Below are 16,994 nucleotides of genomic sequence, written 5' to 3'. Positions count from 1 at the left end.
AGTCCCGATTCGGCATACGGGTGTGGGAGAACTACCTCATTACTGAGAATCTCGAATGTGGATAATGTAAATCTTCAAAGATACTATCGGTTTCTACGATATATATTATGAGGAGGTACCTCCCCCTCCCCTGACGTAAGTGAAGTATTATCCCTATTGAAGGGAGGTACATCATCTAGACTATCTTCTATCCTACTGGAAATGGATGAATCTCCCCGGGTGGGATTTGAACCTACGACCAATCGGTTAACAGCCGACCGCTCTACCGCTGAGCTACCGAGGAAAGTGGCAGATGATTCAATCCCATATACTTCCAGAGACTCTTGTTCCTTGAGCCGCCCCTTGATCTGCAAGACGTTAACCACTCGAAGACCCAAAGCTTTCTTCGAGACTTCATGAACCTCGCGTACACCCTAACTCTCATTATAGGAAGAAGCAGTAATGATAGCAATCCCTTTTGCCTTCTCGGATAGAGCCTACGAATCGGGGGGGGGGCTGGTGTGGAAGATCTCGGTCATGGTTGATCTTGGTCGTGATTGATCGCCCCCCCCCCAACCCCAAGATGCATATCGATCGATCACCAATCACTAGTTTCTATTTCTCCTTTTCCGGAAAACATAGTAGAATAGTCACAGGATACTTATAGAGGTATAAGGAATATCTTGGAAAGGAGAAGAAAAAAACTCTTAGGAGACAAGAGAAACGAAGGCAGTTAGCAGTAGAATAATACCAATCATCAATCCGAATGAATAAGAAGATACTCTCCCGCCCTCCCCATATCTTGCGCTTTCTCCACCTATGGAACTCAAAATACCGGTGCCATTAATAATTCCGTCAATTACCCATTGGTCGAAAAGAAGAGTTAACTCACCCAGGAATCGAATACCTCTCACTAGAAGGATATCGTAGTAATGATCGATGTAACCCCGGTTGTGTGACCAGTCCCCAATGAGACGGTTAAATGAACCCATAGATTGTTTGGCAAAAGGATCAATATCACCGCAAGGTTGTGTGTGAGAGGATATCGGTCCATAAATCACGTAGGAGATAGATATTCCGGCTAGTGATAGACCAACCGAACCTGCTGAATCTATTAGCAATTGTACCAAATTTTCGGGATTGTTGTTGTCCTCTGAAAAGCCTGCAAGGGGAGTTAACCACTCGGATAGCAAATCGGGACCAGTTTCTCCTCCAGCGAGATTGACTCCTATTGATCCAACCAACGAAGTTGGTATCGACAGTACTACTGAAGGCAATACCATCGAAACGTCTGATTCCTTAGGATATAGAGACTCAGAACGAATATTGGACTCTGCAGAAACTTTTCTATCGACTGAATCTTCCCCGTCATAACCTCCTGCTGAATCGACTCCTTCGTCTCGCGGGGGTGGAGGAACATCATACCCATCTCCACTCGTTGCTATCGTTTTGGTGTTACTCCGAATGACACTATTCATAGAGGAATGGGATGAATTGGTACCGCCACCGGCGCGTAGATTCCCCTCAAACGTGAGGAGATAGATGCGGAACATGTAGAAAGCAGTTGGAACTGCTGTGAATGAGGCTATACATCCGGGGGGAAAGGAACGTAGCCAACTCTTTGCAATAATTTCATCTTTGGACCGGAAACGAGCTAGAGGTGGTATACCACAGAGAGAGAGAGTACCTGAAAGAAAAGTGATTCCAGTAATTGGCATATATTTTCGCGAACCACCCGTGGGAGACATATTTTGACTTCTATTGGGAGAGTATCCGACAACCCTTTCCATCGAATGAATTACTGAACCGGATCCGGGAAATAGCAAAGCTTTGGGATGGGCATGTGTAATGAGGTGAAACAACGAAGGTTTATAAGCACCGAGACCTAGAGCCAGCATCATGTAGCCCAATTGAGACATAGTAGAATAAGCTAAACCTTTCTTGATATCCTTCTGGGCAAGAGCTATCGTCGCTCCCAGTAGAGCCGTTATTCCGCCTATCCAGGAGATAACATTCATGCTTAGAGGTAAGGTTTCAAACAATTCAAGCATTCGAGCTACAAAAAAAATTCCCGCAGCTACCATAGTAGCGGCGTGTATAAGAGCCGAAATAGGTGTGGGTCCTTCCGTTGCATCGGGCAACCATACGTGGAGTGGGGATTGTGCAGATTTAGATACCGGACCCAAAAATGGTAGAGGAGCACATGTATTGGCAAGGGAGGAGCCGGCGCTGTTGTTATCAATCAACTCACTAAATCAATCACACGATTCGCGGATCTCGAAACTACCAGTTATCCAATACGTACCTAATATACCCAATAATAATCCGAAATCTCCTGTACGATTAGTTGCAAAAGCTTTTTGGCAGGCATTAGCAGCACTTGGTCGTGCGAACCAAAAACCTATCGGCGAGTAAGAGCACATCCCTACTAATTCCCGAAAAACATGAATCTGTATTGGATTGGGACTGAACACTAATCCTGACGTGGAGGCAGTGGAGAAACTTAAATAGACGGGAAACCTTACGTATCCCTAGTCGTGACGCATATGACTATCACTGTAAATCATAACCAAGACACCTATGGTGGTGACTGATATCGACGTAATGGAAGTAAGTGAATCAACTGAAAATCCTATCTTTGGAGAAATATCGTCGTTGGGAATCCATGACCATGAGTATTCAAAAGTGGAGCGACCAGTAACTTGTTGCCAGAATGTTGCGATAGAGACGGACATAGCTGCGGCTAATGAAAGAACACTGAGCATAGCACGTATACGACGAAGGCTCTTAGTGGCTTTTGGAAAAAGAAACGATGCCAATCCGATCAAACCAGAGGTTACGAATGGGCGTGAGGGGACAATCCAAGCACATTCATAAGATAATTCCATAAACATATTTAACCCGGGTTGGAACTCTTTCTGTCAATAGTTGTCAGATATATGGAGCGTCGAAGAATGGAATATATATGGACAGGTGAGATCACGCGTATCAAACCGAATAATCCATTTGTTTCTCGTTCTGGTGCGAGCCCGGCGTCGAGACTTGACAGGAATCAAATGTGTCGGAGATACTTATCTAGGTTCCATTTTTTGACCCCAAACCGATTGAGTTGTTTTGGGTTATTTTTCACACGACAAGACTATTACGGATAGACATGCAGCAATTGATACTGGAGGAAAACAACTCCGAGTAGAACCGGGGAGATTCTATGATGTTCGTCACTTCGCTCTGCTTGGGCACAACGCATCAGAGTCCAATACGGTAATGTCGATATATCGAGTTTCATTGGTTTGTCACGGATCCAAAATTGATCTCGGACATCCCCGGCTGAGTAACGCAACTGCTAGGGGGCGCGTCTTGCATCCCTGTTTCGAGAGGAAGAAAGTGATACGGAAGATCCATTCTAAGAAGAAGACGCGAAGGAAATCGGGATACAGACAGGATTTGGTTCGATCTGTAGTAGATCCCATTTGCTTAAATGGAAAGGAGTTGGTTGGTTAGCAAATTGTTATCATAAAGAAGTCAATGATTCTTGCTGGGATTCTTTTGCATAGAATGGAAACCCAGTTCCCCCAGTTGTTCCCCTTCTAATGATTCTACGCAATCACCCCCTCCCTCATTATATTGATTCTACTCGTACGTATCAACATACGTCGCATTCATTTCGATGATAAAACCGAATAGATAGATTTCATTATGGCAGTTCCAAAAAAACGTACTTCTAGGTCGCGGAGGAAGATTCGCAATCATATTTGGAAGACCCAAACTAATGAAGTAGCATCGAAAGCTTTTTCTCCAGCTAAATCCATTTTGACTGGACGGTCGAGAAGTTTTTACTATGTGACAAATGAAAAAATTTCTGAAACTGGTCAGTAGTACTCCCCGGTTGTAACAGGAATTGCCGTATCAATAGGACGTGGGGTCGGTCGGAATAGATAGTGAACTATTTGTTTGTTGGAACGGGGAAGACGAGATAAGTGATTGTCAGGGAACTTATTGATGAATTTGGATCCCTAGTAAGTAGTACGGGTACATGTTGATATTATTGCGTGACGGTACCGTGCGGTAAATAAAATCCAAATACTAACAGAGTTGTATCAATGAATGTTGGTAATAACCACGAGGGGGGGGGGGTTACGTGCATGAAGAAGGAGCCCAATCCCTCTCTTCCTTCCTATGATACAAGGGTCTCGATCACGATCATCGATTTATCTCTATCCCTACTACGAATGGGTATGGGTCGATAACACCCAAAGAGAATCGGGAGATAAATCTGCGTTCCCGGAACGGGAACGTCTTCTATTCCGTTTAAAATATGTTCCGACCTCGTTTATTCGGAATAGCAGGATTTGAACCTGCGACCTCCATCACCCCAAGATGGCACGCTACCGAGCTACGCCATATCCCGTTATTCCTATACAAGTATAGCGCCGTATACCTAATCAACTATAGACAGGGAAGGTCCCTTGTTGTGCGTGTGTACTCTCCCCCAGGAAGATTGACGATTCACCCGAAGATGTGATATCATTAATTACGATAAGTATAACGAGTAGCGAGCCGCTATGGTGAAATTGGTAGACACGCTGCTCTTAGGAAGCAGTGCTAGAGCATCTCGGTTCGAATCCGAGTAGCGGCATTTAATTTCAACCTGCAGGCGAGGGCTGTGTCTGATACAACCACTGGGAAAAGCAGTAGGAATAGGGAATTCTCCCCGTTTCGACGTTTAAGGGGTAAACCCGAAATCTCCTGGGAATAATGGGTGGGTGGTACATACTCTCCAAAATCTCACTAATTCACTGGATTCTCCTCATTACGATTCACACCGATATAGAGCACATATTCGCTCACATTTCTTTTCTTACGCTTCTTTCCGTCACTCTGTTTCACCGGATGGGGCTGGCTCGCAAGCTCAAGAGACTCATTAGTTTGAGCGTTGGAGGTATGACAATTGCTTTCATCTGTATAACGGGATTTACGACGATTCGTCGGATTCAACCCAAACATCTACCACCGAGCAATCTACATGAATCATCTATGTTTCTTTCACGGAGCTTCTCCCCAATGCATGTAATTATGAGAATTAGGAGTCGGAACGAATGGTCAGGTGCAGTCACGGCACCAGGTGCCATGTCGACCCATGGATTCGCAACTCTGGGTCTTCCTGAGGAAATGCAACAATCCACACCGCTAGTACCTGCTCTGCAACCTCATCGGTTAATGACGCATGTAAGTATGATGCCACTAAGCCATGTGACTTCGTTATGTGGATCTCCATCAGCAACATCTCCACCGATTGCCACCTATGACGCAGAACAATTTTCTATCCCCGGTCCAAATCAAGAATTTCCTACCTGGACCCCCTCTCCGGGAGTGGATATACACTGCTACGAGCAGGCAGGAAGTAATCCGAGAAACAGTTTTCATCGACTATCCTTGAATTCACGTAGGTGCCGATTGATCCACCAATTGGACCGATGGAGTTATCGAATCATCAGCTTAGGGTTTCCTCTACTGACTGTTGGTATTCTCTCTGGAGCAGTGTGGGCTAATGAAGCGTGGGGATCCTACTGGAGCCGGGACCCTAAGGAAACCTGGGCATTAGTGACTCGGCTGATATATGCTATTCATCTCCATACCAGAATAACTAGTGGTTGGCAGGGGGAAGGGCCTGCTATTGTAGCATCTACAGGATTCTTCATTGCTTGGATTTGTTTCTCAGGGGTTAATCCACCAGGAATCGGTTTACATAATCACGGGTGGCTTACTTAATAATTAGGTAGAAGACCGCTAATTCGATCGGGGGGAGAGATAACAAAAAATGTTACCTCGTCAGATGCTTGAAGTGTTACATGTAATCAATTCGTGATTTGAATCAGAGTCTGCATGAGGAATCGCGCTGTGGATTCCTCACCCAGACATTCATGCAATTACGTCGCCAGCGGCATGGATTCCCACTGCCTTCCCTTATAGGAATTAATACCAGAACCGCTTCCAAGAGTAATCCTCATTGAATAGATATGTTCGACTACCGATCCAAACGATACTGCGTTTTATTGCCCCTCTACTATCCCATAAAAGAGTACGGAACCAGGATAGATAGTATTTTGTGATTCCGTAGAGATGCAACCATGTCTGGATACAGACCGATACCGAGGATTGGTAAAGAGAGACAAATCGATATGAATATTTCCCGCGGTCCGGAATCAACTGAATATGGATCCGAATAGTTGGATATTCTGTATCCGTAGAATATTCGACGTAACATAGATAACAAATAAATGGGAGTTAATACTGTACCAATCGCTTCGACTACTACAACCGATAACTTAGATATAGATGAATAATGCTGATTAGTCACTATTCCTGGAAATACCATCAATTCCGATACAAACCCACTCATCCCGGGTAATGCAAGGGATGCCATTGAGAAGATACTAAACATAGTAAATATCCTGGGCATTGGGGTAGCCATCCCCCCTAATTGATCGAGATAAAGGGTACGTGTCCTATCGTAACAAGTCCCTGCAAGGTAAAATAGAGCGGCACCTATTAACCCATGGGAAATCATTTGTAACACAGCTCCATTAAGACCCGTATCTGTCACGGATCCAATTCCAATTGTTACAAAACCCATATGGGAAATTGATGAATACGCTATTCTCCTCTTAAGGTTACGCTGACCCGGCGGAATCAGGGATGCATAAACAATTTGGACTGATCCGAATAGCACCAACCACGAAGCAGGTATGGAATGAGCATGAGGTAATAATTCCATATTAATTCGAATCAATCCATACCCTCCCATTTTTAGTAATACCCCAGCCAGCAACATACATGTGCTGTAATGTGCTTCCCCATGAGTGTCTGGCAACCAAGTATGAAAAGGGAATATTGGCAGTTTCACGGCATACGCCACGAAGAATCCTAGATAAGAAAGCACTTCTAGTGATATAGGATGTGATCTGCTTGCCAAATCTCGGATATTGAAGGAGGGTTCCTGGGTCCCGTAGAAACCCATAGTTAGGGCTCCTATTAGGAGAAAGATAGAACCACCAGCTGTGTATAGAATAGACTTCGTGGCTGAGTATAGACGTCTCTTCCCACCCCACATACATAAAAGTAGGTAGATTGGGATTAATTCCAACTCCCACATAGGAGAGGAAAGCGAAATGTCTCGAGAAGCAAACAGTCCTATTTGGCCGCTATACATGGCCAACATCAAGAAATAGAATAGACGTGTATTCCGCGTAACTAGCCAAGCTGCTGAGGTTGCCGAAGTAGTGACAAATCCTGTCAGTAGAATGAGACCCATGGAGAGTCCATCAATACCTGAACTCCGATGGGAATTGATTGAATTTATCCAACTAGAATCCTCCACCAATTGAATGCATTGATCATCGATATGGAAGTGACAATGAAAGATATAAATGATTAGTAGAAATTCCGATATACAAATGCCTGGGGTATACCACCGAACGATCTTATTCCCATTGGAGGGAAGCATTGGAAATAGCGAACCCGCCAGAATCGGAAAAAGAACAATTGTGGTTAACCAGGGTACGTTACTCATCGTGGATGGAAAAATATTTTAGCGGGGGGGAGGGGGGGGGGAATCTTAATACCCCAACTCATACTCAATAGAATTGAGTATGAATCTTTGAGTATGAGTTGGAAAGAAAACGATTCGATTCTTGAATCTCTTTCTTGACCGATGAATCAATAAGCTAGACCCATACTACGAGTCGTCTCAGCTCCCGGATAGACGCGTACACTCGAGGAATCTGTTGGACAAGCGGATTCACGTCTCTTACAACCTACACAGTCTTCTGTTCTAGGAGCAGAAGCAATTTGATTGGCTTTACACCCATCCCGGGGGATCGTTTCCAATGCATCTGTCAGACAGGCTCTTACGCATTAGGTGCAACCAATACATGTGTCATAGATCTTTACTGAATGTGCCGTCGAATTTGTTCACTCCTATTGGATTGACGTGTCAAAGATATTCTCCTGTTGGGGTTGTTGAGGTGTACCTACCCTCCCCCCTGCCCCCTACCCCTTATTTTCCATTCAATCAAATCTAAGATTTGTATTGATTTGGTTTTTCCGCATCTACCTACATAGACACTCCGTGGGTGGAACTCTCCCATCATCCTCGTGAAATGAATGGGTTCTGCAATATGGGGAGGGACGGTACAAGACAATTTTAAGGAACGGGATAGGTAGGGATTCAGATAGGTATGACATAATTTTTCGGAATGAAATGCAATTGTTAGGGGGAAAACGACAGCATTACCAGCTGGATGTGATACACCTGCATTGAATAGCGATTCGCCCAAATAAATAGCGTCATCGACGAATCAATTACCATTTTAACAAATCAAATTGATCGATACGAGTCGATCTTCTATTACGCTGGATGACCGAAGCAATGGATAACCCAATAGCAGCTTCGGCAGCTGCAACGGCTATTACGGATATTGAAAAGATTTCCCCCTTCATTTGTTCATTGTCAAAGAAATTGGAGAATGCTACGAGATTTATATTAATGGCATTCAGAATCAGCTCAAGACACATCAGTGCCCTAATCATGTTTCGACTCGTGATTGATCCGGAAAAGCCAACGCGATAGGGATAAGCACCTAGAATCAGTCCATGTTCGAGCATGATGTATTAACCCCCCGGAAACTTAATTGGTTAACCTACGAGATGAGTTTACGAGAAGTTGTAATTAATTAGAAAGATGGGGAGTCATCTCCAGACGACGAAGCAGGTTCTTCGTCGGGTCTGGTTATTCCTTCACCACGAGCCATTGTAATCGCCCCTACTGAAGCCACTAGGAGGAGGATAGAAAGGAGTTCGAATGGAACCAGAAATTGTGTTAACAATTGGTATCCAATTCGCTGGATGTTGTTTTTTGAGACTCCCCCCACAACATCCCTCGATGGGTCGATTGGATTTATATCAGACCATTTCGTATCTCGAATTGTAGTGGTTGATAAGATAGATAGACCCGTACAAGCTCCTAAGGCAATAGTATCTCCCATATTCCAGGAAATGGTTGAATTGGAATCTACTGGTTCGTCAATAACCGTTACGGCAGACACGATCGAAACATTTATAGCTCCTACATAGATAGGCGATTGTGCGGCAGCTACAGAATCGGCATTCGGTACGAGATATGGGAGAGATATACAGATAAACACCAGTCCCGATGAAGAGGCGGAATAAACTATATTAGCAGATAATACCACTCCTACACTTCCCAGTAGAATACCTAATTCGATTAGTATCAAGACAGATTCATAAATTGATTCAGGTAGATTCATTATGCCCAGTTATTTTGATTCTCCCATCTCACTATATTACTATTCAATAACGACGTGTATGTGTGTGACCTACTTATGTAGACACACCCCCCCCTATTGGTAGAAATAATTGAAGGAGGGATATCTCTGCATAGCAGAGATATCTCGATATTGAATCATCTCCGACTTACTATTTTTTCTAACCAGGGAGTCGGTCTATCTTCCAAACTTCAGACGGAGATTCAATTGACACCACGAGTGACAGTTCGATTATTGGGATCTCCTTTCGTGACTCCCCCAGATGAATAACTCAGAGTTGGAACTACTTGAATTGCGGAATCCTGGGAGACAGAGAGGGGCAAACGTCCCGGAGCCATTTGATCATAATTTGATTCGTGACGATCATAAGTCGAGGGTTCATACTCCTCAGTCATTGACAAGCAATTTGTTAGGCGGTATTCGACACAATTCCCACAGAAGATACGAACTCCGAAATCAATGCTATAACTTCTTAATCGTTTTTTTCTGATGCTTCTTATCAATCTCCGGTCGACGACAGGCAGGTTAATCAGACATACTCGGACACGTACCTCACAAGCAATGCATTTGTCAAATTCAAAATGAATTCGTCCACGGAATCGTTCGGATGATATAAGTTTCTCGTAGGGGTATTGGATAGTCACAGGTAAACGATTCAGATGGTCTAGAGTAACCGCAAAACCTTGACCAGTATACCTCGCAGCTCGTATTGCTCGTTGACTATAATCCTGGAATCCAGTTACCGTGGGAAACATGTGATAGATAATCCTGGGGGAGTTCCTTAGTTTCTAGAGATTGGATAGATTAAAATCGGGGTGACATTGATGTAAACTATGAGGGGAATATCTCATTTTAGAGATGGTAGTCGAAACGAAGCTGTCAGCAACGGATTTCCCGGAGCAACGGGCAGAAGAGATTTCCAGCCGAGATCTAGTAATTGGTCTATTCTGACTCTAGGTAATGTCCATCTCGTTGCGATAGAAATGAATAGGAATAGATAAGACTTGGCTGATGTGGTAATGACACCTGTTACTGCATCGAATACATCAAAGGATTCACTGCTGAGAGTCCGAAAGGGAAAAATTTGCCCTAATTCTTGAAGAAATGGAATTGGTGAATCCCATCCACCCGGATAAAGGACTGTTACAAACGACGAGGAAACCAATGAATTTGGGTAAGAACCAACATAGAATGAACCAGATTTTATACCTGAATATTCGGTTTGATAACCCGCTACCAGTTCCTCCTCCGCCTCTGGTAGATCAAATGGCAACCTTTCACATTCTGCCGATGGGGATATGAAGAAAGCTATAAAGCCTATAGGTTGACGCCGCAGATTCCATCCCAGAAAACCATACTTAGATTGTGTTTCAACTATGTCAACCGTACTTAAGCTATCAGATAATTATAGTCGACGGTACAATTGCTATTACCACCTCTGATTCGAAACCGTACATGAAATTGGGATTTCATACGGCTCCCCATAAGTCACCCGAGAGGGGGATTGGTAGTTAATCACTTCCTTTGCGCGACACCCCCCTGAGGAGCGTCCCAATCTCAACCAATGGGATTCTGTTTGCTACAGGGAGTGATAGCTTCTGAATCCATCTCAACCTTTTCAGTTATTTTTTGATATAATTCGGAATCTTCCACCGTTTCTCGGTGGAATGGGATTTACCGATACTTCTTTTATATCTCCACATAGATGGATCCCTACCTATCTTTATTTCAGCCGAGAAGAGGATTAGCCTGAGGATTCCTATGATCCCAATCCTCTTGAGACTACTACGTAAAGGAGATACTCGCATATATCAATAATTTTTTCCGCCAGGGGCAGAAAAATCAAACCGTTGAAAGGATTACTTCGTTCCGGATAGTCATAATCTAAGTAGATAGGAATATACTCGGGATTGGGATTTTCAAGATGTACTACCTAGTCATCCCTACCGAGGCTAAGTCTTTATCCAATTAAAGAGAAAAGAGATTTTATTATGCAACTTTTTTCTCCACCCTTCTCACAAATCTCTTGTGTATATTAGTGTTCCTGACCATCCACTCCCGCTCAATCCCGGAAAAGAGGTTCAGTCCCTTCTTGTCCCCGCTTCAGGCCCTGTAAATCTATCCCGTACCTGGGGGCAAACAGTGTTTACTGCTCGGACATGCTTTCACTCCCGTACATGGGGGATGGGACTCGATTCACTCGCTGCAAGACGCTGTTCGATCTCACCCAGATGACTATCCAGTTGTTCTGTCAAATCAGTGAAAGATTCTTCATTCCGAATCTCTATATCGGAATAACCCTCTTCCCATCAATCTTATTCAGCGAGTCGCACGTGGGGATATGGATAGTACACATGGGGCTGGGGGTATTTCGTAACTAATTGATTGAGCAGCAGCTCTAAGACCACCTGGAGGGGAATATTTATTATTTGAACCATATCCTGCCATAAGTAGCCCTAGGGGAACGATACTTGAGATGGCGATCCAAGAGAAAGCACCTATACTCAGATCAGCTAGAATAATGTGCTGCCCGAAGGGTATCACCAAGTGGCTTATAAAGACTGGTATGACTACCACAGCTGGTCCAATATTGAATAGCCAAGTATCGCCCCTGGCTGGAACAATATCTTCCTTCAGTAGGAGCTTGACTCCATCGGCCAGGGATTGGATAATTCCCAAAGGACCTGCATATTCAGGTCCGATACGCTGTTGTACCCCCGCAGATACCTTTCACTCGAGCCGTACGATAACTAATACTCCTACTGTAATTCCTACGATAAGGGTGGGAATGGAAATCAGAATCCAAATCAATTCGGAAGAATCTCTCGAAACTCCCAATTTGTGAAATAAGTCAATCACGCGTTCCTCGAAATTTTTTGTACCAATTGCCGTTTCGGCGATCAACCTCCCCCATGATGATATCTATACTACCTAATATTGTCGTAATATCGGCTAGTTTCATTCCTTCTACCAATTGAGAGAGAATTTGCAGATTTATGAAGCCAGGCGGACGAATCTTCCGTCTCCGGGGAGAAACACTATCATCTCCAATCAGAAATATCCCTAATTCCCCTTTGGGAGCTTCCACCCTTACGTAATGCTCCTGCTCAGGTAATTTGAAAGTGGGAGAGGATTTCTTACCGACAAATTGATAGTCAAAATCATTCCATCCCATTTCCTTTCGTTGCTGACTAAGGCGTCGAGATTCCAAATTTTCATATGGACCTCCCGGAAGGAGTCTCGAGGCCTGTTGAATTATTCTTATGGATTCTCTCATCTCGCCGATTCGTACCAAATAACGGGCCAATGAATCTCCTCCTGTTTGCCATTGGATCCGCCAATCCGATTCGTCATAACATTCGTAGTGATCCACCTTGCGAAGATCCCATTGAATCCCCGAGGCTCGCAACATGGGTCCGGATAAGCCCCGATCTATAGCTTCTTCCCTACCAGTGACACCTATCCCCTCCACTCGTTTCAGAAATATAGGATTATTTGTGATAAGTCGTTCATATTCATCGACTTTTGAGAGGCAATAGTGGCAGGAATCCAAACATTTATCTAGCCACCCATATGGTGAATCTACCGCTACTCCCCCGACGCGGAAATAATTATGCGTCATTCACATACCCGTAGCAGACTCAAGTAAATCATAAATCATTTCCCTTTCTCGAAATGTGTAGAAAAAAGGGGTTTGTGCACCGACATCCGCCAGAAAAGGTCCGAGCCATGACGGGTGGGGAGCTATTCGACTTAGCTCGAGCATAATAACTCGTATGTAACTAGCTCTTCTCGGTATTTGAATATTTGCCAACTTCTCCGGCGCATTCACTGTTATTGCCTCGGTAAACATGGTGGCTAAATAATCCCATCTCGTCACGTGGGGAAGATACTGCAGAATCGTCCGGTTTTCAGCAATTTTTTCCATCCCTCTATGTAAATAGCCAAGTATTGGTTCACAACCAACGACATTTTCACCGTCTGGAGTAACAATAAGTCGAAGGACACCGTGCATCGACGGGTGGTGGGGACCCATACTCACTATAACTGGATCCACTTTCGTAGGAGGTATACCCATGAATTATGTTCCTGGTAATTTTTGCAGACCCTAGCTTCGGTAGAACTGGATTTCTATAAATTGGAATCGGCGTCTCTTCAATCTCCGAATACCCAAGTTGCTTATTATGTTATCGTATAAAGTCGGATCCTTTTTGGATGAATGAATTAAGAGACGCTTGCGTCTTCCCAATAATTTCCACAAACCCCTCTGAGAGGAGTAATCCTTGGAATGTGATTTCAAATGAGAAGTGAGTTTCGAGACTTGATCGGTCAAGTAGCATATTTGAGACTCAGCAGACCCTGTATCCCCTTTCTCACAAATCAACGTCGAATTGGTAGATATAGCCTTATCCGTAATAGTAGTAATAATAATTGTTTATCGAATTCATTGTATAGGATTTGCCTACTAATTCGGGTAGTATTGGTCCGAGCGAGGGAGATGAATACTCCTATAATCGGGGAAATCGTCACTCAATAGATTCGGTTATCGGTGGGAATTTGTTTCCCACCAACGAGTAGTTACAGCTCCGCATCTGATAAGTAAGGTAGGTATCTGCCCCTCCTTCTATCACACACTTGATTGAGATTACCAAGATGTTAGTAATATTAGTCGAGCAAATTGTCGAATCTACGTATTCTCCCCCCCGTCTCAAATAATGGGATACATGCGTATTCTGGGCGTGGCAAATCGACTTCCATTATTTGTGTCGAAGCGGAATCTGTTCATACAAGCTAATTCTTCTAAGCGATAACTGGGCCAAAGGAAACGTTTGATTTTCTGAGTCCCACTCAGGTCGCTAGACTCTTCACTCTTGTTCATCCATTCCACTCCAGAAGGGTAGCCCAAAGGGTCCCTTTCGGATTTCACGGAGCTCAAAATCAATAGGGATCTGAGAAATCGCGATTTGCGACGATGTCTCGGAAGCAGGAGATCTTCGATGTTATGGAGATAGGAGCGATTCCTATTCCTCTCCCCATTGATGAGTGACAAACGCAGCATGCACCCGCCAAATATATTTCTATTCAATCTTCTTTTGAATCTGTTTCGAAATTTCAGTGGGATACTAACCATTTTATACATGAGAATCTAATCATCGAATATTCGCGGTAAACGATGGGCTGAAATAACAAACAAATCATCTAGAATCTCGCGTTTCTCTTCGTTGAGAAAAAGATTCAACAAATCGCAATCTATACCCATATTGACACAGAAGGAAGTAAGATCCTGCTCATTTTCTAATACGTTGATGAGAGATATCAAATCCCTCAGTCTTTATAATTCTCTTTCTAATGCTTCGGATTCCCATTTCCATTGAAAAATATAATAGTGACTCCCCCTCTCTCTTAGAAGTATTTCATCCGAATCAATCTCTTCTTCCTGTAACCCGTAATCCGTGCCTAATCTCTGAAATCTTTCATTTGGGGTAGCGGGAACCCTCTCCCACAAAATAGAAGTCCCAGGTACAAATTTCGATCTTGTTTCGTATACATCCTTTGCTTCCGCGGGATCCGGAATTACCCACAACACCAAATCGGATTTCGGATTCAACTCACGTTCCGGATCAAGTATTCGTGGATGAGAAATTCCCTTCCCTGCAATAAGTTCTCTGATACGATTCCCTAAACGAGTTTCCCTTATCGCCGCATTCCACCCCGCCGGAAATTTTTGTATATCTACATCTCGTGAGGAATCAATAAAACTATGTAACAAATAACTGTATTTACGACGTTTATTGATATTTCTCACTCGATCTCTGAGGAAAGGGGTTTCAGTATATATGGAATAATCGTTTTGTCTATCACGAAATACATATTCATGCTCGGCGAGAAAACTTCCCCCGATGCTTCTGAATCCATATAAATTTTCGATGTCCGATCTCCATCTCTTCGGTGCAATTTTTTGCCATAACTCCAATGACAGGTTGTACTTGTCGGGACAGCCTAACAAACTCCCCAAATCATTTGCATTCAATTCCCAAAGTTGTTTGGAAAGTCCCCGCATCGTAGCAAAATTATTAATATGTTCATCGATACCATACCCACGTACAATCCCGCCAGTTCTGTCATCGGGACATCCCACGGAATCGCTCTTTCCCCCGTCATGTTTACCGCCATCAAAAAATTCTGGGGTTTCCCCTCCCCCTTTCGGATAACAACCATGATCACCGCGCGGATAATTCCAATCTTCCGAAGCATCATCCAGATTCTCATTATCCTTACATCCCTTCCGGTTATCGAGATACCCCGCATCCTTGCTATCTTCCGCAATTTCCATCAAAGAATCCAAATCCAGGTTGTTTTTCATGCTTACATGCCACAGAATGTCGTGAATGTGCGCCTGAGACGGTAATCCTATAGATTGATTATCGATAACTCGCGGTATTCCCTCCCTAATTCCGGAAATAGCTAGAATTGGGTGGTTTGCATCCCCATGAACCCCACCAACTTGATTCGTCACTTTCACCAGTTGCACCCGAAATCTAGCAAAATTGTCGAGATAATGAGCAAAAGCTCTATTGACTCTTCGAAATAATCCCGCTACTAGTAGAAGATACTTCTCAAACAATTCTGCGACCGATATGCGGGATCTCAAATAAATTCCCTGAATATTGACTAATTTCGTTTGGAATCTCAAAGAACTAGTCAGATTTGTATTAATTAGTCTGTCATCTATTCCCGGTTTACTAAAACGGAGTGATTTGGTGCTACGCCCACCCCCGCCAACCCCTTCGGTTAACAGATTTCTGAATGCATGCATGTCTGATTCGGGTTCGGATTTGGATCCACCAACGGTATCTTTTACTGGTTCATCATCGGTACCCGCAAAGTATCGGGATTTATTATCAATGGGAATTGATGTTTCATCTATTCCACCAGTACCTGGTTCACCGTGTGACGGCCCCTCTTTCCACCCGGTCCCTGTATCATTTGGAATATCTCCCCCAACAAAATCGGTTCCACTCCAATTCTCCCAAATCCCTTCAATTTTACGAAGGAAATTCAATTTCCCCAATGGAAACCTTGCGGATACACCCAATTTGGAGTAGAGACGACGCATTTGCCTAGTCCGCAATGCGAGACTACGTCTCAAAATTCTCATCAATTTCTTCCGGATAGGTTTCCAGAAGGAGGGATCTTTCTTAATAGTTCCAAAAGGTACATCTGTTTGGAATCCCCAAGCTGTTAAATAGCTAGATGGAGATTTTCCTCGCCTCAATCTATTTTTTCTCCCCGATTCCCGAGTCTTGAGATACCTGGGATTCATATCATTTTCCAAAATGGTTGGGCGCCTCCTCCCGCGAGTACGCCAAGGCTTCAACCGGAAAGGATACAAAATCTTTATCTGAAGACCCTCCTTCAACCAACGACCGGGTAAACGAGTGTGTGAGAATCCCTCGCCGTCGTAGGTGCATTTGATGTGGGATTCTTTGCGCCACTCACTCCAATCCTCATCCCATTCGGGAGCTTGAAAAAATAAAATACGACCGAAATTCTTGAGTGTTATCAATACAGGCAGTTTCACATATTTCCGAAGAGTCGATTGCATAACCAATAATAAACCCCGCCCCGTGTGGATGGAACTCACATCGAACCTAGCTGCTATAGCTGGGC

The sequence above is a fragment of the Dipteris shenzhenensis genome, unplaced genomic scaffold, assembly GCF_047967505.1.
Source record: "Dipteris shenzhenensis isolate YYH24624 ecotype China unplaced genomic scaffold, Dip_SZ_1.0 scaf0439, whole genome shotgun sequence".
NCBI lineage: Eukaryota > Viridiplantae > Streptophyta > Polypodiopsida > Gleicheniales > Dipteridaceae > Dipteris > Dipteris shenzhenensis.
The sequence above is the reverse complement of the archived record's forward strand: the minus strand, read 5'-3'. Positions refer to the sequence as shown.